General features: G+C 40.7%; 1 protein-coding gene across 1 annotated transcript in view; it reads right to left on the reverse strand.

Moving 5' to 3' along the window:
- The window catches only part of tafa3a (TAFA chemokine like family member 3a), a 98,380-nt gene extending 76,778 nt beyond the window's left edge, over positions 1-21,602 (reverse strand). Inside the window, exon 1 of the mRNA XM_079681582.1 lies at positions 21,139-21,602. The gene's annotated coding sequence lies outside the window, so the exon portion shown is untranslated. The remainder of the gene's footprint in view (positions 1-21,138) is intronic.
- Between the last annotated feature and the right edge of the window lie 3,820 nt (positions 21,603-25,422).

Consider the following 25,422-nt stretch of genomic DNA (forward strand, 5'->3'; position numbering starts at 1 on the left):
AAAAGGAGATAGAAGGGAGGAAAGCTTTTATCTTTTGACAAAATGCTATGCATGAATATCTGCTTTTATTGTCAGACTCTCTTCTGTGTGAAGAATCTGTTAAAGGGAGTTGGTCTTGCTTGAGAGAGCGCGGAGAGAAAGTTTGATCTGCGGCGGGAATAAGCTGGAGGAGATTTTCACGTTACAAATGATGTGGGAAAGATGAATTACGCTGCAAAAAGGATCAAACCCACAGGAAGCATAACATCTACACCACCACAGTAAAGCAGCTCTGCATTTCTATTTCTGCTACTCTGCCTCAGTGTTACGCCATTTATCAAGCCAATGTCGGAGTAATACTTTGTGGTAACAGTGGCGGTAATCAGACATCCGGCTGCGTGCCTCGCTTCTGGCCAGAAATTAAATAAACATATTCAATCAGCCCCCAATGATGTGCAATATTTACCTCCTGCTAGTTAAGGCATAGCGAGTACAGATGTCGACAAGGCTAATATTGCAATCACACAATCAATAGCGTGACGTGATTGCTTTTCTGAGAGAGTTTTAATGATTGTTGGTTCTGTGGTACGCAGAGCTGGACCAAATGGATTATCGTGTTTGCATCAAAGTGTACTGTTTTAAAGCCCACGCAATAATAGAAATGTCCGAAAGGTGATTGAAGAAGATGGCAGAATGCAGTCACCTGAAAAGACACTCGTCAGTGACAAATGTTGCATGTTTTATTATTCTCATTTTCAGGTTCATGTTTGTATATACTGACATGTTTCCATGCTTTAATGTTTAAAAAGGTCTTTATTTTTCTCATACTTCCTGTGCTGCAGCATCTCTTTTCACCCTCTGTCTGAAACCAGAGCCCAGTCTGCTCTGATTGGTTTGCTGGCCTAACCTCTTAGAGATGTCCCGCCCCTTTCCCATCATGTATAATGTTTTGGAGCGCTAGCCAATAGAAACATGAGCGTTACGTATAATGTCCCTATGTTATGGAAGGATTCCAATTTCAGGCAGGGGGGAGAGAAACTCCCTCTGGAGCAAACTTTGGGACTTTAGCCTTTGCAGACCACTTACATGCACAAAAACCTATATAACACACTACAGGAAAGGGAGAACCCCAAAAATCATAATAGGGCCCCTTCAAAAGGATAAAAAATGCAATGAGAATTTAAACACAGAGGAACAACACTGACAGATAGAGCTCTACGGTAAAGCGTGCGTCTAAATTGTACTTACACATGCTAACTACAGTATGCTAACATGCTCAAATTTAAAATGTGAACACAATGGTAATCAAGTTTGCTGGGAATGCTTATAGTTGTGCAGACATTCAATAATTGAACCATCATTTGACCTTCATCCTCTAGGGACTGTGAATATCCATCCAGTAGTGGTAGAGTTTTCTCAGACTTAAGTATTAACACTCAGACCAAAAGACCCTCCTTGGCTTCAAGGCATCCAGCTGTGCTCCCAGCATGGCTTCAAACTAAAAACTACCATTGTTTTTACGCTTTAACTTCTAATGGAGTTACTCACAAATGTGTAACATCTGGTCCTCACAGCAGGTTAAGAATAATCATTGTTAAACACTATTTGCCCAGATGCAGTTTAAGGCAATTAAAGCTAGGGCGCAACAACTGTCCCAGGACGCTAATGATCTTTTTTAATATGCAGTCTTGTGCATTATTGTTTTCTCTACTATTCATTTAAAGAAACTTCTATCAGTGGGAGAACAATTTCCCTGCAGAACCACACAGAATGGATGATGACTATGGTACATTTTTTACATTGTTATTTACTAATTATTCAACAACTGGGGATGCACCAGATGGCAATTTGGTGTTAAGGATGAATGAGAAACCCTAAAAAGTTAACAATTCCAAGCTGCACTATTTCCTGTTTTTCAGTTTAACTTCAACTCGAAAATCCCTGTAGCAGTGATGTAACAAAGATACCTGCAATGTCATCTCTGGGCCTTTTGTTTTGTCTGTTTATTTATTTTGTTGTGTTTCCTGGCAAAATAAGTTATGGACGTTTAGATATTTGCAGCTACAACGTTTTATAGAGTACATATTTGAATGTTGCCACAAAATGGTAAATATAACTTCACAAAAAAAGAGCAAAGGTTTCTGTTTAGATTCACCTACACAATGTGGGACCATTAGCCCATAATGCACTGCAACCACAAGATACAGTATATGGCGATTTGACTAAAGAGTGTGACTGTCACTATCCCCATTATGTGATCACGGTTGCTCTCTCCACCCACACATACAACCCCTCGCCTGGACTTCAGTTCAGCAGTGAAGGTGTGAGCTCTGTTCTCGACTGTTTGTTCTCTTCAAAACAAGTTGGGAAAAAAAAGTTCTGCACCGACACAAAAGTAACAAATGGGCATTCATGCATTTAGAAAAATCACCTTGAATCTCAGACTGCAGATGAAAACATGGCAACGTTTTGAATGTTGATGAGGGACATTTACTTGGACTCTAAACCTTAAATCAGTTGATTGAAGGATGAACATTTGTCATTAGAATACTCATTCTGATAACTTGTATTTGTGTCTTCGAGCTCAAAGACTCGAAGGACATTTCCTTTTCTCTTCCATTGGTTGTCATTTAAGAGTGGTCTATATTTTTGAAGTAGTGCATTCCTCAGTAAAACCATTCAATCTTTGAATGGGTGACATTTCTTAGTTCAGAGAAAATAAACTGAACTCAATCCCATAACAATAACATTTGATTAAACTAGTGCTTCGGTACTAAGGCACAGCCTTAAATGTATAATAAAGCAAGGTCACATACGCAGGTGCATATTTTTCTTATTTGCATTCTGGGAGGAGAGCTGGGTGTACTTGTTTTTGTCCTTCTCGCTTATTGCTTACTCTGAAGCACATAAACAGGCACCTTCAAAATAGTTTGAAGCTTTGAGAACTATGAAATTAAATGTGAAGATCGATGCAATTCTCATCTCTATTTTACCAAATCATTGTAAGCATGGGTTGCATATCTATCAATTGGTAGAGCTGGCAGCCCATGTGCTGGAGGACCGTGCTGCATGTCATCCCCTCTGTCTCCGTTTTGATTCTGTCTCTACAATAAAAGTTCTGAGATTGTTAGCATATCCTAGAATAAAAATCATTCTAAACGTTTGAAACATATGTACATGCACTTCTTAACTCCACTTGTTTGTTTATTCCTCTCGAAACCCAGCGGCCTCTCAACTAGGTCCTCTGGATCCCCCCATTTTGTGAGCTACAGTGAAGTGAGCAGATATCCTGGCCAAGAGTCCATTTCCATGCACTGCTCCTTGTTCACAGTCTGACTAGCAACCAGAGACACACGATTGGAGTTGTGAGAAGACGTCTACCAACACATCGTTGGACAAGACGCCAAGCTAATTTCAAGGTTATAAAAAGATAAATCATAGCTGATAAGATCCAGATTTGCAGAACATGGAGTGCTACCTGCATTGAACCAAATATTTAAGAATTTATATTTACTAGAGAGCCATGTGCTCTGTTTCCCAACACTTCCATTTATTATGTTACGCTTAGCCGTACCAAGCTTTAGGGTTCACACACAGACATGCAAATAATATCCTCATTGAACTCTCGCCAAGACAGTTGTAAGACTCTTTCAGAGAGTTGAATATGCATTTCCAATGTTTAAAATAGTGGACATGTAATTAAGTTCATGGGTATTGTCCAAGTCAACAATCAAATTCTGAAGGAGCAGCCAAAGCACACAGAGTAAAATATCAAAGTTGACATCGAGAAGAGCAATCATTCTTTTCCTTATAACACATTAGCTCACTTGAACTGCGCTTACTTCACTTAGTTAAAATGAGCTCGGAGAGAAGGGTAATCATTCTTTTATAGGCAAAAAACTGGATGGAGATATAAGCTTGGCTCAGAGCTGCTGGATCCCTGGTCGCCGAGTATGAGCCAGCTCCGAGAAGATCACCAGGGAACAGTAAACGCACTCGAGCTGAGACTAGAGGGCCACGTGTGGAGCCTCTCCGAGAAGGCAGGTGGGAGCAGCCGGAGGAGTGATACTCGAGAGGGCACACAAAGAGGCTGACGGAGCAAAGAGGGAGAGAGGAAGCATGCGAGGTGAGGCAGGAAATGAAGAATTAAACAGACCCGGGAAGATTGAGTCTGGGAGGAAGGTAGAAATGTAGGGATGAAAGCGTCCAGGATTCAGGAGAGAAGGAGAAAGTCTGGCTGACTTGATGTATTTTAGAAACAATGGAAGAGACAAGAAGAGAGTTTAGATTGGGAAAGGAAGAAGAGACACGGGAGAGTTAAAGAGTAAGGCAGTGAAATAAGTGGAGAAAAAAAAAATGTACGCCAGAAGATCTGTTGCGACAGAACGAACAGTTGGAGCTCAATTATCCACATTTCCTGCTGCTTCTCTCGCAGCCTGGGATCGGACAGCAAGAATATATCACCTCTCACAGCAAAGTCATTTGTGTTTGTTTGGGGCGCTCGTTTCAAACGAAGTTTAATTTCGCATCATTATTACACACAAACTTCCAAGCTGTTATCACGTTGTAAACATTTGATTACAATTAATTGAGCAGTGGGGAGCGCTGTCAGAGCATGCGTCGGCACAAGACATCTTTGTTGTTGTTGATGTTTTGGAAAGATTGCTCTGAAACTCTCACATTTACTTGGAGAAATGATGTCATTACAGGCTAATAATAATAATCTAGCACACTTTCTCGGCTGCTTGCACCCGGATCTCTGCGGGAATTGTCCTCAGTGTTTGCAAAGCCGGAGCAAACAAGATGCTGGCACATACAGTTCCCAAAGACACACACAAGTTATATTGAAAATAGCAGTAGCGAGAGATCTAATGCATCTACGGCTGACGGGGGCCAGATCAATAAAGCTTTTGGATATTTTAAGAAAATGACTGAGGAGGCACGCAGACAGCCCAGAGCTGTGCTGGGGCTTTAGCGTAGCGGTGTGTATTCAGAGAGATATTCCTGAGGGGAAGGCAAAGAGCAGCAAAGCTCAAACAGAGCCACAGAGTCATTATTTTTAGTCCTGTTTGCTGTGGGCTCGTTCGAAACGCCCTCTCTCCTCCCCGGGAATAAAGAACAGCAGCACAGGAAGAGAAATGGGGGAAAAAAAACGGGGAGAGCGCAACACATCATTATAAAATCAGATACAACCATAATTACAATCACTCTACATTTGTGTAAAGTCATTATGGTGCAAAGGTGCATGCTGGAAGAAGCACCAACAGGCGCTGGAAGACACGTGCAGGGGATGTATCGGACTAAAACATTTTCCACATCCAACTACATTTGTTTCTGTGCGCTGTTGGACTTTTACAGGTCATTAGAGAGGAGGAAAGCTCTGACAGGGTGGCGCTGAGGGATTTCAGGGCTCCGTAATCAGAGCTGGGCTGCTCTCCCTGCAGGTGTGTAGGTCTGACATGCACATATATGAATCTGAAGGTTTGCATGAGGCAGCTGTGTGTGTGTGTGTGTGTGTGTGTGTGTGTGTGTGTGTGTGTGTGTGTGTGTGTGTGTGTGTGTGTGTGTGTGTGTGTGTGTGTGTGTGTGTGTGTGTGTGTGTGTGTGTGTGTGTGTGTGTGTGTGTGTGTGTGTGTGTGTGTGTGTGTGTGTGTGTGTGTGTGTGTGTGTGTGTGTGTGTGTGTGTGTGTGTGTGTGAATGTGTGTGTGAATGTGCCTGTGCATGTGTGCGACACCGGAGTACCAACGTCCGGAACTCCTCCTGGTTGGACTAAAAAAGAAGAGAGCAGAGCCAGAGATGACATCTATGATCTATCACACTCAGCCACCTGCTTCCCAAAAAGAAGGCCATTTAAATGCCACATCTGCTCCGGTGCACCGCCAAGCATCGACTGAAAAGGGACAAAAGAACAGCAGAAAACCACCCAAAGAATAGATCAAATACTCCCTATATATATATAAAAATGTACTGTCGCACACAGAGTACAGCCTGCTCAAACAAAAGGAAAGAGCTCTCACTAAATCCTCACAACAATCTGAGAAATGAAGAGAAATGTACACATTTGCAGCCCACAGTAACCTACACGGAGCCACTGGTGCATGTGCAGCTGTCGTGTGTTGTAGAAAAGATAACTTCAGAGGTCACTGAGGTTGGACAAAAAAAAGACCAGAAGCCCATTGGTCACAGAGCAAAAATGAGTCCCAACTAAATCTGACCAGATGCCTGTGTTTGGTTGGCTCACTGTGTGAACTGGTGTGGACCAGAGGCTCATTGGCTGTGTGCTGGGTACCAACAGGAAATGATGCAAGGTGTCTTCAATTCTGCCTCTGCCAACAGCTATGTAAGTTATCATTGCATCTTATTACCTGAAATACTACATATATAAAAAAAACTAAATATATTATCATTATTGTCTATCACAAGGAATTTCGATATGGTTTGCGATATAAATGTAACTTGTCCCAGAAATCTGATATTTTACTTTAGACTATAATATTCAAGCTTTAATAAGGACACGTGCATTTTTATTAATCCATTTACCACTTTTATCATGGAAATCTGTTTTATTTCGGCATATTGCCTATCTCTCAGGAAAGAACGACCTAACTCTAAAACCAATGTAATATGGTATTGTGCAGCCTTTGTGAGGGTGCTTGTTTTTAAAGGGTTTCTAGTTAATCATCTTTCATTTTCTAAATTGACGTAACACAAAATATTGAGCAATTTAAATATGCATGTTGCATCTGTCTGACTTCAAGGTCTGTATCCTTAAGTCGGTGAATAATATGCCGTATGTGTGGTTCAGACAGCATTTTCAGAATATCTTTCTTTACTTTTACAGCGAACCCACCCTCTCCGCCTCGTCTATTTGTTCTTCAGTCAGAGATATCTCTACTTCCCATTATGTTAGCCAAAGTGGAGTTCCCTGTGCTGTATATGTAGTGGACAGTGATACCGATAGTAAGATGTAAGAAATGGTTGCAGGCAGCATAAGTGTGGTCATAGAAGGAGCAACAGCATGCTGTGTTGAAAAGTTGAAATGATAAAGAAAGCTAGCAGAGAGGACAACATTTTTAGAGAATATATTACACCCACATTATATCTACAAAGGCTGCACTGCCTTATGAAACTGGACTAACTTTCACTGAAAGAATAAATGTATATACATATATCTGCCCCTTTGTTGACAGCTAGTGTGCCTCACAGATTCAAGAGAGATATTGTTCTCATTTCTCATTCAATATAACAAAGTAAGATCACATATAGAAGGAAGTTTCTCTCCCACACTCTCCCCCCCTTCCTGAAACGCCTCCATTACAGTCCTTTGTTTACTTCTGTAACATAGTGACATCACTATGCAACACTCGATTCTATTCAATATAGTGTACGTGATAGGCTAAGGGGCGGGACATCTCTGAGCGGTTGACCAATCACAACAGAGCAGACTGCTCTGGTCTCAGACAGAGGGTGAAAAGAGGTATAGGCAGTATAAGGAAATTAAAGAGCTTTTTGAACATTCACAATAGAGGCACAAAATATAAATATGAACCTGAAAATTAACATAAAACATTAAAAAGAAACCCTACCCATTAATGTTTCATAAAATGTTCTTCAGTTTTTTATGTTTCTTTTCTTTTATAGCAGAGAAGTGTTTCTTTCTGCCTGTATTGTTGAACATTGGATTTAGTGCATTAGGTGTAATATCTGATGTTTAATAATAATATATTTAACATAGTTGAGAAAGTCTTCTCTTGACCAACACTCTTCTACCTTTGGCAGAACATGGTGTGTTTGCGCAACAATTCCATCACTAAAAGCAAATGTACACTACATTATTTTATTTTCAGCTACATGAATATACGTTTCTCTAAGTCCTTATATCTCAAAAGAACAATTACAAAGATAGCAGTCAAAGATGAATTAATTAATGGCACCTTGAACTCTTGAAGGAAAAGAGATATCTCTGTATTTGTTTGAGTTTTGGTATAAAAAGAAGTATCAGGACTTCATCTTTACATAAATAAACTCAGTATGTAATTAAGACAATCATAATTAGGAGGTTTATGATCAAAGAAATAATGAGAAGTGATGTTCAGTTTCCTCTGCCAATTATCTGCATGAACAACCACCTGCTTTCCTGTTTGTGGGTTTTCTTTTGTCAGTGTTTGTTATTGCTGAACTGCATGAAAGTATGGTGAGATCACTTTTTGACCCTGTTTGTTAGCATGGGAGGCTGGCTCTGGTTCAGGAGCCAGTGGAGGCTGCGTGGGCTATTTTAATGAACTCCCTGCTTCGGAGTGATGAATAGGTGTGTCTGCGCTCAGTGTCTGCACCCCTTCAGAGGGCTCAACTACCAGGGTGCTCGTAAGCAGAGCCGTGCGCTTCCCACACACACGGGCCTACATATGCATATATGTATAATGATGAACAAACAGCAAACACGTATCCATGCACATGAAACAGATGCACACAATCAGTGCAGCAGTATTCTTGGAAACAAATCAAAAAGTGAGATTCTTGGTGGATGACAAACGCTGAAAGATGAAGAGACAAATATTCATCAGGCTGAACCCTACACCCCATCAGAGGATAACTTATAAAGAAAAAACAACCACAATAAAATAATGAAGTGTAAATCTGCTTTAGTGATGGGATTCTTGCACAAACACACTATTTTCTGCCAAAGTTAGAACGGTGTTGGTTATTCAACATGAGAAATGTGTTTTGGTTTGTAGTGGGTAAGGGTCTCTTAGATTACAAATGACATGTTATGCTTATTTTCATGTTAATTTGTATTTTGTGTGTGTACTGTGACGTGTCTCCATGCTTTAATGTTCCAAAAGCTCTTTATTATTTTCATACTGCCTGTGCTGCAGCACCTCTTTTCACCCTCTGTCTGAAACCAGAGCCCAGTCTGCTCTGATTGGTTAGCTGGCCACCTCTGTTGTGATTGGTCAACCACTGAGAGTTGTCCCGCCCCATAAACCTTTCACTTACAATGTGTTTGAAGGCTAGCCAATACACACACAAGTGTTACATAGTGATGTCACTATGTAACAGGAGTTAACAAAGGAGTCCAATGGAGGCGTTTCGGGCAGTGTGTTGGAGAGAAACTCCCTCTGGGGACCTTTGGGATTCTAGCCTTTGCAGACCATTTACATATACAAAAGCCATATAAACTCACTACAGGAAATTACAACCCACACAGTTGTAATGAAACATAATTAATTTCTTTATGATTGATATGTACAGATAATTTTTCTTCTCTCTTTACCTTTAGTTATTGCTTATTCATTCATCAAATGGCAATTTGTAGGTCCGTTGGCTGCTGCTGTTGCTGGTTTGAGAAATAATCATCCAATCAGATGTTTGCATGTGGGATTATGATTGGCGACGTCATGTTTCTTCATAGCTGTGTAATTCATGATAAAGGTAACTAGTAAAATGTCTGTGGTTTCAAACTCGCTTTTTAAATTTAACAAAAAGGGAAACTAAGATGTACAGTATGTATGCAACACGTATGTAATAACAGTAAAAACAAATGATAATTTTCTTTCAGGAGTAGAGACTCAGTAAAATGACTGAATAGAACAAAATAAATATGTGTTGGGACAGACTGCTGGACCCTGAGGATCTGATGTTTGTACTGCATGGTGATGTACAGCAGAAGGAAAAGGCTGAATGTATTAAGCTTCATTTCTTCATGGTCGGCTTGATGAGCAGGTCCCCTTTTGTTCTGAGATGCTGCATACACCATAATGCCTGGCAGGAAGAATGAGCAAGAGACACATGGACTACCATCGCAGCAGTCTTTTATTTAATTTTTTTCTGAACACATGAAAGAGACAGCTTCTGTAACATATCACAGTTCATTAGCAGTGAGCCGGAACCGTTTCGTTTTCCTCCCTTTTCAGTGGAGATTTATTCTTCTCCTCACAGCGGTCAGGATGATGTTCTGTCAGATTCTTACAATCGTGTCATAGAACATGCTCCTTGGAAAGGACGTGCTCTATCTGGAGCCTGCTCTTCCCTGGCTTCACTCCCGCACTGTGAGGGGGAAATGCCTTCACAGCCCTCGTTGTAATGCAAATGTGTGTGTCCATGTCCAACTCTGTAGTCCCAGTGGTGCCCAAGGGGCCTCCAGGGCAAGATCTGCCTTATCTTAATACAGAATTACTGCCTGTCAAGTCTCACACCATTAATTCTTCGAAGGCTCCACAAACGGCTAACTGACAAGCTATCAACTTCCTCTCGTCCACCCTCTGTCTCTCCCTCACGTCTTATAGACCTCGTTTACTGATAATAAGCGACACTGGGGGGAAATTGCCCTTTTTAATTATCCAGAGGATTATGAGGTTTTCCCAAATGTTAATTCATAGATCGCAGCTGTGGATCTTTGCATAAGGAGGAGTATATTACCCCTCCATTTGGCCTCTGTTGCTGATGGCTTACAGCTGATCTTTGCACACCTCATTTGGCGGGAAAATAAGAGTCTGAAAAGCTCCGCATGAGAGCGTGATTAAGTTCTGAGACCCAATTAGGGAGTAAATGCCAGAAAACACACAGTTAATGGCAAAATGGAATCAGCAAGGAATTCATTTTGATTAATAAAGGATAGTAATGTGTGATTTGATGGTAGTTAGTCAAACTTGTAAATCACAGTGACAGTGTTGGTAAAACTATTAGTCTGTAAGCGTTTGATTTACAGTATTTTAGGAGCGGATGGGGGGCGGTTTGGGACAATTCACTGACTCGGAAAAAAGTTGTTTCCGATAGTCTTGTGTAATCATCTAAATATACAAAAAGCACAAAAGAGACGACTATCTATTTTCTTCATATAGTATTGTCTGACTTCGATCGAACGTAGTGGGCAAGAACTCAAATATACTGTACATGACTCATATACCCATAAGACCCATTGCAAAGCACTGACTCTATAGGCAACGGTATGATAGATACAGAAATACCTTCGACACGCTGACTTCAATCTGGCCTGAACTTACATTTAAAGCTTTTCTGAGTCTATGCTCCGACCACGCACATGGTTACAAATCAGTAAAGGTTTCGAAAAGATCAACAACATTCACAGTCTCATTAATTACAGCTGCTTAGCAGAAGTATACCGGATTTCAAATCACCCACATGTTCTATATACATTCCCCAAATCCCACACTGGAGATTTATTTATTTTCTTCTCTTTAATTCTTCTCTGTATTTTTTTTCTTGGCTGGCTTAGCTGCTACTTTGTCAACGAATGTGGGAAACAAAATAATTGCCTCTATATTTCCTGAATTGATTTATTGCAAAGTTGGATTCAAAAAGGATTCCAGAGTCAAGACCCTTTGACTCTTTTTTTAAGCAGCTTGTTATCAAGGTCAAGCACTGGCAATCAAAGCAGAAATCCCAAGAAGCAAGCGTGTTTAAAAACTACAAGACAAATACAAAATTAAATGTATAAAGGCTCGCAACAACTTGAGACGCAAGATGGTTCACTGTACATGAAAGAAAACAACAGATTTGTTCCTTTTTCTCAAATCTTGGTTTTATTTAAAATGTTGTATATGTAGTTTTATCTCTTCAGTCCCCCAAAATTATTCAAAATAAACTGACCATCCATCGGGGATTTGCTTAAGGCATTTTTTGCCTTTTTAACAAAAATAGCAAGCTATGCTAAAAGTGCTGGTTTTAAAGGGGAGGTAAAAAAATGTATTGTTCATTATTGTTACAAAATATTAGGCTGCATGCTACCTTAAGATGATCATATTTTAAATCAGATGATCTGTTTTAACTGTATTGGTTCTATTTTCCCGTTAATATAATAAAATAAAACAGCCCACCTATATGCATGATGTTTCATGACAGTAGCGGAAATGATCTATTAACTATAGTTTAACTTTCTCCGGTCAACAAACTAAACACATGATTAACCCATCATAAAACGCCAGGAATAAAACCATGCCATCCTTGAGTGTGGACGGCAACACCAAGATCTTAAATCCAAACCAACAATAATTCATAATAATGAATGATAATTTGCAGCACGCGTGGAGCTGAATATCACTTCTATATCATATAAAACCACCTGCCTTTGTCTAGTCTTACCAGAGGTAATTGAACTGAAAATGGCACAGATGACCAACAATATATAAAAAGAGCACTTACTTCCACAATCTGTTCCAGGCCAAACCTCCCGGCTGCATTCAAAAAGCTCTGCAGTCACAAACATGACAGATCACATGTTCAAAACTGAAGAAAAAAACGGTGCTCAACTCAGTAAAAGGTCACGTCTTATACATGTGTGTCACTGCTGGAGGATCCATCCAAAAACATTATCTTAAATCCTGAAGTGGAAATGCTGCAATAGCAAAAGATTGTATCACAATTGGAGAGTATGTATATAAAAAGAGAGCAGACGTGTTCTTTACTCTTCTCCTGACTAGCTTAAGTAAGAGTTTAATTGACAGATGGTTTATTCAATCTCCTGCCAAGTGTTTTTTGAACGTCCCTGCCTTTATACGAAAACTGTTTCCAGCAGGTTCTGTACAAACAAATCATATGGTGCTTCAGGGTAATGATGATTTAATCCTCCATGTTATTGCATTGTTAAGCGCTAAGCCCGGATCTCCCCAGACATTCGGCCAGTGAACGGTCAACATCTATCTTTTCAGGCCTTTCCAGTGGCTTCTCATTTGCTCCAACTAACAATAAGGATGGTGAACTAGATCATAAACTGCTGTTTAGCAAAAGATTATCTTGCCGACTTCTCTCTTTAATGTTTAGCAAAGACAGGCAGCCTTTCTTGAATGATTTTGCAGTTCTTCCTTAACTTTTCATCTTATTTTACTCTTCATGTTTAATGACCTCTTTGAACCTTCCCTTTGGGTGCAGAGGAGGTAACCACCACCCACATGCTGTGCTGAATGATGGAGAACACAAGCCCACAGGAAGGAAATGAGGACAGAAGTTCAAAGATGGAAGGACAGCATAAAAGAGGAATGTATGTTGTCCACTTACACAATTCTTGACTCCTGGTCTGGCCGTGAACTGAGGTTTCCTTCTGATCTAACCCCTTGTCTAACATAGTTTTCATTTTTACACGGCCATGTGGTGAGGACACCTATTGAACCTTTTAAGCAAGACTTGAATGACATCACTCTTTCTGTGAAAAAAAGCCCTCACGCCGTCCGTGTGAGAGAGGAAGAGACGACATGCTGGATTTGCAGGGAGAGCAAGCTGAGAGTGAGAGTGCATTAGACCTCTGGCGTCAACTGAGGCATCAATTAATGAGCAGCCTGGGAATGTGTCCATCCAGACACACTCTGCACCGGGAGCCACGGGAGGCCGGGCCAGGGCCACAGACGACTTTGGGACATGAATAATTGAGGTCCCTTTTTTTAAATGTTTAAATGAATTAGGGCCAGGGGAGGATGTGTTAAGAGATGTACAAGAGGGAGGGAGAGAATAGCAAAAATATCTCCATTATGTCTCCAATCATGAAGCAGAGAGGTGTTCTGTGGCGGCAATACAATGTGCTACGTGTCATTAGTTGGGTGACATAAGTGCATGCTAAGTCCTACATAATAATAGCTTTGACATTCTGTCGAGTGAGTGCAGCGCTTGTTTTGTCAGGGATTTAGACGTAATTATGTCCATGAAGTAGCAGCATAATATATTGGCCTTATTTTGAGACAATTCAAACACATGCTCTTGCTCATGGCTTGAAGTTGGCACAAAATGACAGCCTTATTCTGTGAGTGTGGAAGCAGCATGGAAACAATATTAAATGTCTACGGATATGTATAGTATTAAAGACAGACACTGGCAAAAGGCCAACCTCAGTACTGTTGCAGCGCAGTGGGGTTTTCCTTTTTCTTTTTCTTGTGCATTATGACATTTGTAGTTCCATCCAGTAGTGAGGGAAAAAAGGAAACAAAAAACTCTTTCCAGTAAAGCATCCACTCTATCAATCTACAACTGATTATTTTATTGAATCTTAATAAATACTTTATTAATAGTTTTGAGATGAATTATTATAAGGAAGAAACGTGGAAGGTTATTTGAAAAATCTGCCTTGCTGCTTCCCTCCTCCAAAATGTCAGTTTTCTTGTCTTTGGCTGGCTCTTTGGTTAATCCGGACGACCTCATTTGATGACCTAATGTTTTAAAAAGTGAGACACCAGTGAGCATCTTTTTGACTTTGACTGCAAAATTGAGTGTCATGTAGGGTTGTTATACACTTTCCAATGATCCATCACATGTACAGTTATTGATAGTTAGGAAGAGATCAATAATTAGATTTTGTACCAGATGATCTTCAGTCATTTTTCCCAGAGGGTAAACGGTCAAACAGTATCCCTTGTGAAGGAGAAGCTACAAAGACATTTTTTTGGAAACAAACACAAGTTCCGTTCAGCTCTTTGTATCTAGTTTTTTCTGGTGATGAATGCAAAATTGAAATCAGTTCCCTAAATTATTCGAAAACCCTCTGGTTATTTCGAAAACATAAGTGCAATATAGCCTATTTAATTTGTACGAATGCGCAGTGTGACACTGCAGCAGCTGATATGTGTACCAGCCAGTTGTCGGCAGGGGGACAGCGAGTAAACAAAACCAAGTGATTGGCAGCCGTTCCGCTCGACAGAATCCAGCAAAGAAACTCAAATTGGATGCAAAAACCGCACACTTAGATTTCAATTTCTCCTCCCAGATGGGAGCTCCATGCCCATTGTTTGTGATTTGTCTCCAGTACCTTAAACTGGGGAGTCAAAAACGTTTAAACTGACACAGTCCAAGTAAGGCAAAGTATGTTGGATATGGGCTTGTACTGGTTTGTACATTTGTAAATGTTCCCCTGTTGTAAATGTCCCCTCTGTGGGACGAATAGAGGTATTCTGATTCTGTTTCTTGTGAAGGGCAGGCGACCATAAAGACGAGGTGAAGTCGGGCTCTTTGGATGTGGGCAGCTTCCTCTGAGCTGCCAGTGCATCACTGCCTCCCCTCTCTTTACATTTCTTCTTAATTCTCACCCTCTCTCATGCTGAAGTCCAAAGCCCAAGAGAAATTAGTCACCCTGCACGCAGTGAAGAGGGAGTTGTAGTGTGTGGGTTTGATCGTGTGTTTGAAGGGAAGAGAGAGTGCAAGCAAGACGAAAGAGAACAGGGAGGGAGAGAGAACAAAATTGTTTTCCATCCAAAGGCTTATAATTCTGCCTTATATCTGAAAATTGATGCTGGTCTAAAAAAAGAACATCAATCTAAGCATCAGAAGTGTTCTGCAGTAACAGGAAAAGCATCGCTGTGCCGTTCCGGATTCGGCAGTGGCAACAGGGAGGACCGAAAATGATAAGATAATCCACAAGAGCCACAGAGCTTAAGACATGGTTACACAGACTCATACAGAGTTAGAAACAGGGTGCTCTAACGTGAAAATGACCCTACAATACAACATGTTACTGTTACTACAATGGTTAGGTTTCCGGATTTTTCTCTATGCCATCTTGTTATTTGTGAAAAACCAAAGAAGTAACATTAGACTTCCCAACCATTCACGTAGAAGACACCTTCGAACCTGCCTGAATTAATGACACCAGTGACATTTGCTTACAATGCAGCCTGTGCACACACAAATCCAGTATCAGTCAAAATAGGAAATTAAACAGTTGGATGTCACCTAGTAAACGTGTATTGCAAATGTGATGTCAGCATGCTTGTTTTTACCTTTAACAAAAACACTCAGTGGTCAGTATGTCAACATTTGGTTACCTGCGGACATCATTTCACAGCACTAAACTTACATAGCAGTCAAGCATTGACAGCTAATGCTAACTGGCAGTAAACAGTAGTAGACATCCCTCAGTTTGACTCTCATGATAAGGAATGTTGTTGGAAGATGCAATTTCCCAAAAATAATTCTGATAAATTATATTTTATTCATTCTTTCGACCTTTTGATGCCCCCTTTGATGCAACCTTTAAAAGACCAATAACTTACATTCTTAAGAATAATAAGACATAGGACTTTCTTTAAAATGGATCCAACTTTTTAAATCTCAAACCATCCTGGCTCAAACACATACTCAACTATGTTCCCGTTGTATATTCCTAGTGACCAATACTGAGCTTCACCGGATCGTCACGTTAAAATGTGACTGACAAATCAAAATGCAAAAGAATAATGTGAGTGAAATGTTCCGTATGTATTTATAGCTGGAGATAGAGGAGGCATGTTTGAATGGATAAAAGAGGCGCGTGAACTGCAGCTAGCCTTGAGCTAATTCTATCATGGTTGAGAGATAACTCCCAGATTTCTGTTTCTCATCATTTTCATCGTGTACATAAGATCAAGGCTCCGACGCTGGCTTCTGCACAATACACTTAATGACATGGGTACATTTCTTTTGAAGATAGGAGCCTGCTTTGAAGGAGAGTCCCAGCTCTTCTGCTGGGATCTGATGATAGAGAAACCTGACCGGCCTCCGTGTTGGGTCACAAAATCCAACCCGCCTCCTTTTGTTTGTGTGATGCGTGGCGGGAGGGCAGAAGAAGGACCCATCAACATTATCAAGGCAAACAACAGGAGGAAATAGCACAACTTTCAATAAGATAAACAAGCCTTAAAAAGGAAGCAAATGGAAAGACCTTTGACAATAATTGCCAATTTCATTGAGTCCAATTCGTTTAATTATAATCACAGAAGGATTGCTGCTGTCCTGCCCTCTCGACGAAGAAATAACAAGCATAGAAAAATAACAGGCTCATTTTTAAATGCCCGTAATTGCAATTTTCTACCCAAATTACAGTCTAATGATTACAGGCACGAGGTGGAGTTTGACAACAACGCAAGAAAAGAGAAGGACAAAAAAAAAAACGTATTGCTAAGGACCCTCAGGCACCCCAAGAGAGGATAAGAAAAAATATTCTGCAGACGGAAAATCAGAGCTCCCTTGCACCACTAGGAACCAGGGTTATGAAGTGGGTTTCTTAAAATCTGCAATCCCCAGCCCTGTCCCTGGGCCAATGGTTAGGGGCTTGGAGAATTGAGTTCCTCAATGATGTGCTGGAGAAGGGGTTGATGGGAATTTGGCGCAATGGCAAAGTATTGAGAGTGAAAGCTGCCAAACACTGAATACCTCAAGGGAAAAGAAACAGAGTGATAGATTAAAGGAGGGAGAGAAAGGGCTTGTTGGAAAAGCCTGATGCACGACAAAGCTGAAAAGCACCTCCAATGAAGAGCAAATCCCTAAGCTCATTGTCCTCAGTGTCCACTTGAAGAGTCAGCTGGAGGAATTACCCAACAGAGTCACATGACTACTTTACAGAGGATGGATAAACATTTTGGCTTAGAAAATGTGAGTTTGAATACATGAGACGTCCGTAAACAAAAAGTATTCTTGAGAGCAAGACGGACACATTTCAAAAGATAAAGGATTTTTTTTTTAAAAGCAGAATTGTGAATGGAAACCTGAAAACACTTCTAAGGATTGTTAAAATCAGTGGTTACCAGCTTGGATATCCGGTGTACGGGGGGTGAAAAGACGATAAACAATATGTCTAAAGATATATTTCTTTCTGATTTTATCTAAAATTGACAGAGATTCTGAAAATGTATTCATTTAAACTGAAAAGTTTAATCTATTGTGGAATGTTGCCTTTATATGCAGGTTAGTACAACAGAGTCTATTAAATTTACATGATCGAGCCCATAGGATCATTTTGTACTCAAGTCATGCATTGCTGAGCAACCAACAGAAGGAACTGATATAATACAATCACACACACACACACACACACACACACACACACACACACACACACACACACACACACACACACACACACACACACACACACACACACACACACACACACACACACACACACACACACACACACACACACACACACACACACACACACACACACACACACACACACACACACACACACACACACACACACACACACACACACACACACACAGCATTAAGAAATACAGACGCCTGGGAACACATGCAGGATGCAATCACACAAACCATTCACATAAACACTCAGGAAAACACCCACTTTTCCAAACACTGTTGCACTTCAGATGTACACACACCCTTTCTCTCTCCCTCTTTCACACGCATGCACGCCCACAACAAGACATACATATAGCAAATCAGCATGAATAAAGAAGAGGTGCAGTTGTGTTTCACAGCCTAATCTCTGAGGAGAAAAGACCTTGCCGCATCGGCATGGATCAGCCCCGGTGAGTTTGGGACACTGCTGGTTTCCAGGAAACCAATATATTTGTTTATTGTCCTGGTGTTTTGTCGGCGGTTACAGTTCATTGCAGCCAGCCCATCTTGGGCATGCTCCCTTAAATGGCATCTATAAAACATAAGATGTGCTCTCCCCATGTCCTCCTCCTCCTCAGTACATGACGGAGCTGCACACGAGCGTAACAATGCTGCATTCGTTCGCTATGGTAGGCTTTGAATTTTCCTTTAAAAACCCGATGGATGCACCCCGGCAGCTCGAGCTGGATCATTGAGAGGTGGAACAAACCGTGCTTTCTAAATACATTAGCCTATGAACACCGCTGAGCTGAAAATCTCAGGGTGCTGAAATCGGGTGTAATCATGTAGATAGATGGCTGAGTTTTTTATTGTTCCACTAAGCCAAATCTGCAAGGCTGGTGGTGAATACAGACTTTCTGAAATGATGCAAGACCTCAGATTTGTGGTGCTGCATTGCTCTGTTCATTGTGACAAGACACTGGGCTGTGACATGTGTATGTTTTCTGAAAATATATTCGGCATGCCGACGCTATGGAAACCGGGTGATGTCAGTGTTACATGGAGAAATTTGGAGGGACTTTAGTCTCAACAGGCAATCTGAATACTACCACAGGGCTTCGAATACATACATACATAAGTGCAAAAACTCAAATGTATTGTTTTGTCTCATGCCTGCAAAACCCAAGCCAGACTCTCATATTATGCCCTATTGATCTGACAGCATGAGCAGGAAGCTGCCGGAGAACACAAATACTGCCTGGGGTGGCTCCTTAAAACTAGAGACAAGCCTCTTATCCCTGGTGTTCTCTTCCTCTGGAAATCACCTGGTGGCTCATGCATATCAAGTACTCTCTACAAGCCTCCGTCTGCGCTCTGCCTTCACCTGGATCTGTTTTTTGTTGCAATGTTTGCGAGGATGTTGGCTTTTAAAAAGAAAAGCACGACTGAGATTGCAAACTAATCGGTCCTACCTCTACATCTGGCTGTTTTGCAGAGATGCTGTGCCACATAAACGGCATGAGCAACCATTTTTGATTCAACACTCCTTTGGGAGTATGCATGCCAGCAGTGACAAATGGCAAGGTTATGGTGGCAGGATGTTTACAGGTACAAAGACAACTTTATTCTAAGCCTTTAGCTCCATAACAAATTCCCAATTCTTTTTTTTTACAACAACCACTGCAGAGCGCACAAATCTTTTCCAGTGTTGCTATCAAATACAGTGTAACTGTCACAGGGATCCCATCTCCAGTAATCCCTTGGTGGCCTTTGCTCTGTCTGTCAGCAATACCAACCAATAACACGGCACAATAAAACCCTCCAGAACAACAGTGGGCCACAGGCAGCTTCAAGGGCTACTGACGGCTATCTATAAAACAATATAATGGGTTGCCTGTCAGTGAGTGTGAAAGGGAAGATCTACGCCTCCTTTGACTCTCTGACGGAGGGGACTTCAATTAATCACAGCAGAACTTATCAGGCGCATTAGGAGTGTAAGGTTATTACCATCCTCATATTCTGCAGGATGAAATGCGATGATAGCACTAATTGAGGGATAAAAAGAAAAACAGCTGACCGCACAACTTGTCAAGGGGATGAAGGGCGGATAAAAGAAGAGGGTCAACAGAGATAGGCTGATATGGAGAGGAAAAACAGGCAGAGTAGGGGGGGAAGTGGGAGAGTCAAGAGGGGAGGGGTTGTAGAAATAGAAATATTCACAGTGGTGTGTAAGCATAATCATAAATATCTACAGTGTGTGTGCAGAGCAGCTGGCAGCCAACATAAGAGGCCGTTTTCATTAGGGACTCCGTCCATGTCTTCTTAACGTAATCCAACATGATAACGGCATTGTGCTTTTCTTAAGTCACAAACAAGCCGCTTATAGCTAGAGCTGCTTTTCATTCATTTCATATTTAAGTTGAGGGGACTGACAGTGATGGAGGACACAGCCCACAGCGTGCAGTCAGCTCCAGGTTACAGTTTAACTGTGGGGAGCCATGTTTGTGTTTGGGGGTTACCTTACAGGTGAAGCTTGGATAAAGAAATACGATGCACTCTTTGGTGGGGGCAAAAAACTGGAAAACTGAACACACCAACAGATTGGATGTATTCTACTGCATCACATTGCAAGAAAAGACAATAGATCAATAGATAGATAGATAGATAGATAGATAGATAGATAGATAGATAGATAGATAGATAGATAGATAGATAGATAATGATAAGAATGAAAGAGGGATTATTACATGCCAGTTTTTACACAAGATTATCAGTGTTGAATCCAGTAAAGAATTGTTTTTAATTCTTCTTATCTAAAGCCATGATCAGACATTGTCTTTTTTGCATGCATGCTGATGGGACCATGCACACCACACATCATTTGCCTTCATATCTATGGGGGGAAAAGGAAGTTGGTTTTTGAATGTTCACCCCTCTGAGAGTTCCTTTAGTGCCTTTGTGCACCCAAACAAAAATCAGCCACCCAGATCCCTCTGAGGGGAACTATTTGTGTGTCTAATTTAAGCAGCCAATGACTGTTTCATCATGTTGCTGCACAGATCTGATCTTCTCTGAATGAAAACAGCATGACGCTTTACATTACCCAACCCACAGCTACACCTGTACGCCACATTAAATCATTAGTTCCTCACAAGTTTATAACTATTAATCTAAGGGAAGCAAACGATCATGAAATCGATACGCTTATTTTATTCTAGCGTTTGGATGATTGGCTATATCGCAGTGACACGTGAGCTGTTTGAAATTCGCATTTAAATAGTTTGAGGTCAATTTCCCAACGTTGTAAAAGCCACAGAGATACATTAGTGTACACAATACATGATAACAACATGTTTTAAGGGTAGGCTATGTCAACTTACCTGTCGTTGTGCTGTCAATTAATCCCCTGAAACGTCCCCTTCATTTATTCTCCATTGTCAACCACAAAAACCAGGGAGCTCTTCTTCACAGAAATGCCATTTCCTCGTCGTTTCAAGACGCCCTCGACAACACATTACCTAAAAACACTAATATAATGTCAGAGCTGTACGGACTCTCAATTCCCGAGTAAAATAAGAGGAAATTGGGGCTGGTGCCTACTTGCAGGCGGTGGTCTAAAAGTCTATAAAAGTTGATGTTCCTCCGGTTTTGACTCACAACTTCCTCCCGGCCGGAGCGGCTCAGCAGCTGGACAACACGCCGGGCCGTCACTCATACTTTCTGGATGATTATTATTTTGAACAATCCTCCTTTTGGGTTGCAGTTGGGTTTTGGCAACGTCTTCGTGCAGTTAGAGAAACGGATTTGAGGTACCCGAGTGGATGAGAGGGAGCAGCCGGATCATGTCAGTGTGCAGAAGCTGTGGGGCTGTGTCTGTATTTTAGCGCCACCCAGTGGAGCTCTGCGGTAGGGACAGGAAGGATCTCACCCAGCTCCACATGATAATAACCGGATGAATGGGCTTTCTCAAGAAAAACAGCTCACTATCTATAACTGAGAAATAAATGTCCCTTAATGTGGCTTCACTTGAATTTCCAACGGTAATTGTTGCTTCCTACGTTGATTAATACATGATCTGTATCAATGTCCACCTCCTATACTGAGGAAATGCATTGCAAAAAAAACATTAATGTGAAATGGTTTGGAAGTGCATGATGAAGCTATCTTTTACAGATATATATATTTTTATCTTAACAAATTAAAAGAATATAGAACAAAATTGTGAAAATAGGCCACATTTTAATGTTTAATGAAGATCTTTTAAATAAGTTGCTAAATTTGCTAGAGAGATTGTGCACAGCAATATTTTAAACAAATACCAGCTGCATGAGCATGCACAAGATATGCACATGGCACACATAAGAAACACTTTGTATGTAATATGTTATCTCTTTTACATACCATAGATCTTACAACTATGAAATTAAATATAAATGCGTTCTCCCAAGAAAAGTTAGACTTTCTTCTTAGCTTAAAAAATTAAAAGGATTATGACTTCCCCTTTTTCTGACCACTCTTCCTCACATAATCATTTGTGAACAGTCCCTTTCCACAGAAGAGCTTGTACTGTATGTGCATTAGGCTCCTGCTCACCAAGGTTATCATAATACATCTGTGTGTCTCTGACATTCAACTTCCGCTCTCCTAAAACATTATTGCCTGGTCTAAAGGCTTCCCCTCAGTAATTGCATTATCATCTCTCCATTTCTCTAGTCTGTTTAGGCTGGCCCTCCGAAAGACAGCAATGGCTAGAATAATCAATACCAACCTTTGAGATAGCCTGTGGAGATGCGAGGCAAGCATTTGGGTTTGGATTTGATTGATTTTGGACACCCTCAGAGAGTGTTATCATCATAAAGCCAATGCCATCTAACTCATAGACATCTCTGCAAACACACACAAAAATGCAAGCAGAATCAAAGGGCAGAATACCCAAATCCCAGGGGACTGAATACAAAAAAATGTCAGGCTATTATCAATGACCTGGCAGAGCCATTACATTCAAAGCAGATACATGCCACATTGCTTCATCACTGGCTATCGATAGAAAAAGCTGCTATTTTGATTATATTGACGTCATTAATATATGATAACCAAAGTCATTCTGCCTCCCTCACACACACAGACACACGCACCGAGAAAGGAGATGACCTCATTAATCTTTAGTGCATTGTATAGACCCATCCTGTCATCCCTCTGACACTGTGGTGTGTGACACGGCTCTGCTCATTAAATCATATGACAGGATGAGGTCAGCCGTGAGGTAAGGTGTCTCAAGCTGTGCGAGAGTAGATAAAGTCCGTATAGCCTCTGAGGGAGCTCAGCAACAAATGTATGTAGCAGCTGAAGTGAATCACGAGGTAATCCCGGTTAGTGAGCTTTATGTGTCAAAAATCAAATGAAAAAGCATCTGCTTTGGTTTCTTTGAGGTCATATTGTGTGGGGGGGGGGTGAGGAACACACATGAGCTAAGTGTGAGGCGTCATGTGCATCTCACAGAGGATACAACACTTACTGTAGTTGGCACCGTGCATTGCACTCATCATCCCATGCTTGTCAGCCTGTAATTACTTTCTCTTCACACATGAAACAATAGATATGGAGGGCGACATTGATTGTGGTGCTTTGGCTTAAAATAACAGCTCCCTGCAGGGAGCCCTCTGCCTGAACCCTCACTCGCCTTCACCGCAGAAGTGTGTTTGAAGACAGTGGGACGCCTACCAGAAAATTGCAAGAGGAAAAATAGGAGGCATAATGGCTTCAGGAACAGAGCTGGCCATCAATAATGCAGAGGAGGCAGCGGTTAGTGCTCCCTTTAATTCAACAGGTCTGCAGACAGCGGGACAGTTATTCTTCCTCAGCTGCAGATGCTCGGTGAGAGGCAGCTACATCAGGCTTTATGGCTTTGTGTGTGGTCGCACTGCCAGGTCTTTACCCCGACCTCAATCCCGATTGCAGCCATTAATGGGTTTTCATCAGGGGCCCTTCCTAATGGAGTTTCCAACTTCTCCAACTCACTCTGATGCCAGTGGGGAGCTGTAGCCACAGAGAAAGAAATAATGCCCAAACAAAGTCAGGATATATGATCTCGATTTAGTCCGAACATTGAAAGCGTCGACAGCTTTAATAAACAAAAATGTAGCACAATCAAAACAGCCAATGTAACACTGCAAACATTACCATATAGAACATATATTGTCTTACAGGTCGAACATTCAAGTTTGACAAAAGTTCATAAATCTGCCATCAAGAGGAGGAATAAAATGCTTTTATGAATGTTTGTCAAAACGTTGTCACCTACTGTATGGGAGAAATCCTTAAGACATGGGAAAACAGATTGGGTCAAATAAAATGGCAAACTGCTTGTTCTCTAACTCATTTAAAGAAACAATAGAAAGTCACACACTCATAACCCAGATGCAAACTGTTTGATAAATCTGGTGAGGCTGCTCTCTGTTTTTATGGCCCTGAACTGTGGAGCAACCTCTTCTTGGATATTAGAACAACAAAAAACTCCCTTAAAACTATATTAAAAGTTTGTATTGTGATCCAACATTTTTTAAATTGTAGTTTTTTCTATCACTAGTATATCTTCTTTTTGCTTATTTTTATCTCACTGTTGACTGAATATGTGCTTGCAAGTTTCTATTATTGTATATTTTTAATATACTAAATAACAGTGTAGGATGAAAGTGTCTATCCACAATTTAAGTAGCAGTACCATTACATTATATTAAAAACTGCATTGTAAAACTTCTACATTTAAAATTCTACTCACTGTTTTGCTGTTCGTATTGAAAGCAAAATGTACTTCTAAAGTTTTAAAGTATCAAAAGTATCTTGTTCTGCAGAAGACTGACACCTGTATGCGTCTTATTAGTATGTGATATTATATGATTAAATGCTGTAGTAAGTACAAAATTGAGGCGATAATACAAGAGTAGTTTATTTGATGTCTACAATACCTGTAAGCTTCACCAGAAAAAAAAGGGAGACAGGATACAAATCTTATTAAAATGAAGATGCTGTGTAAATCTCACTGCAGTGCATTCATTTTGCATGGTCACACAATGATATAGAAAGTCCAGCGGTGTTTTTTGTCTCTGTTTTTATTGTGACTGCATCTTACATGACATTCCGACTTTCTAATACAGATCTGATATTATATCATAGAAACAAATTATCCCGTTGCTTCACCGTTTCTCTTGAATTCAGAGCAGCCTCTGAGAGAAAAGTAGTGGGTCATTTATCAGCAGAGAGATTAAATCTTCATCCACTGCTTCTGGATGTTGAGAGTACTTTATCTTTGAGAGCGGAAATGTTTTTCTTCTTTTTTAAATCAATTCTTTATTGCAAAGGAAATCATTTCATTTCATGTTATCACTTGCCAGCAGGTGGAGTTGGAAACAGCAAGCCATAAAACAGCTGTTATGTTAAAAAAATGTATAAACAGACATTGTGTTAACACTCCTGCTGAGTCACAGAATTACGATATGTCAGTGATAACATGCAAGATAGACAAAACTCCCATCTGTTAAAGTCGTTAACAAACACAATTATTTTTGTGAGCCCCTTCTACAGCATCACAGCTCCATTTGATTTCAATTGGTTCTCATCTTTTGAAACTGTAGCTCCATCTACTGGAGAACACACATAGGTACAAA

This window comes from Notothenia rossii, assembly GCF_949606895.1.
Source record: "Notothenia rossii genome assembly, chromosome: 5".
Classification (NCBI taxonomy): domain Eukaryota; kingdom Metazoa; phylum Chordata; class Actinopteri; order Perciformes; family Nototheniidae; genus Notothenia; species Notothenia rossii.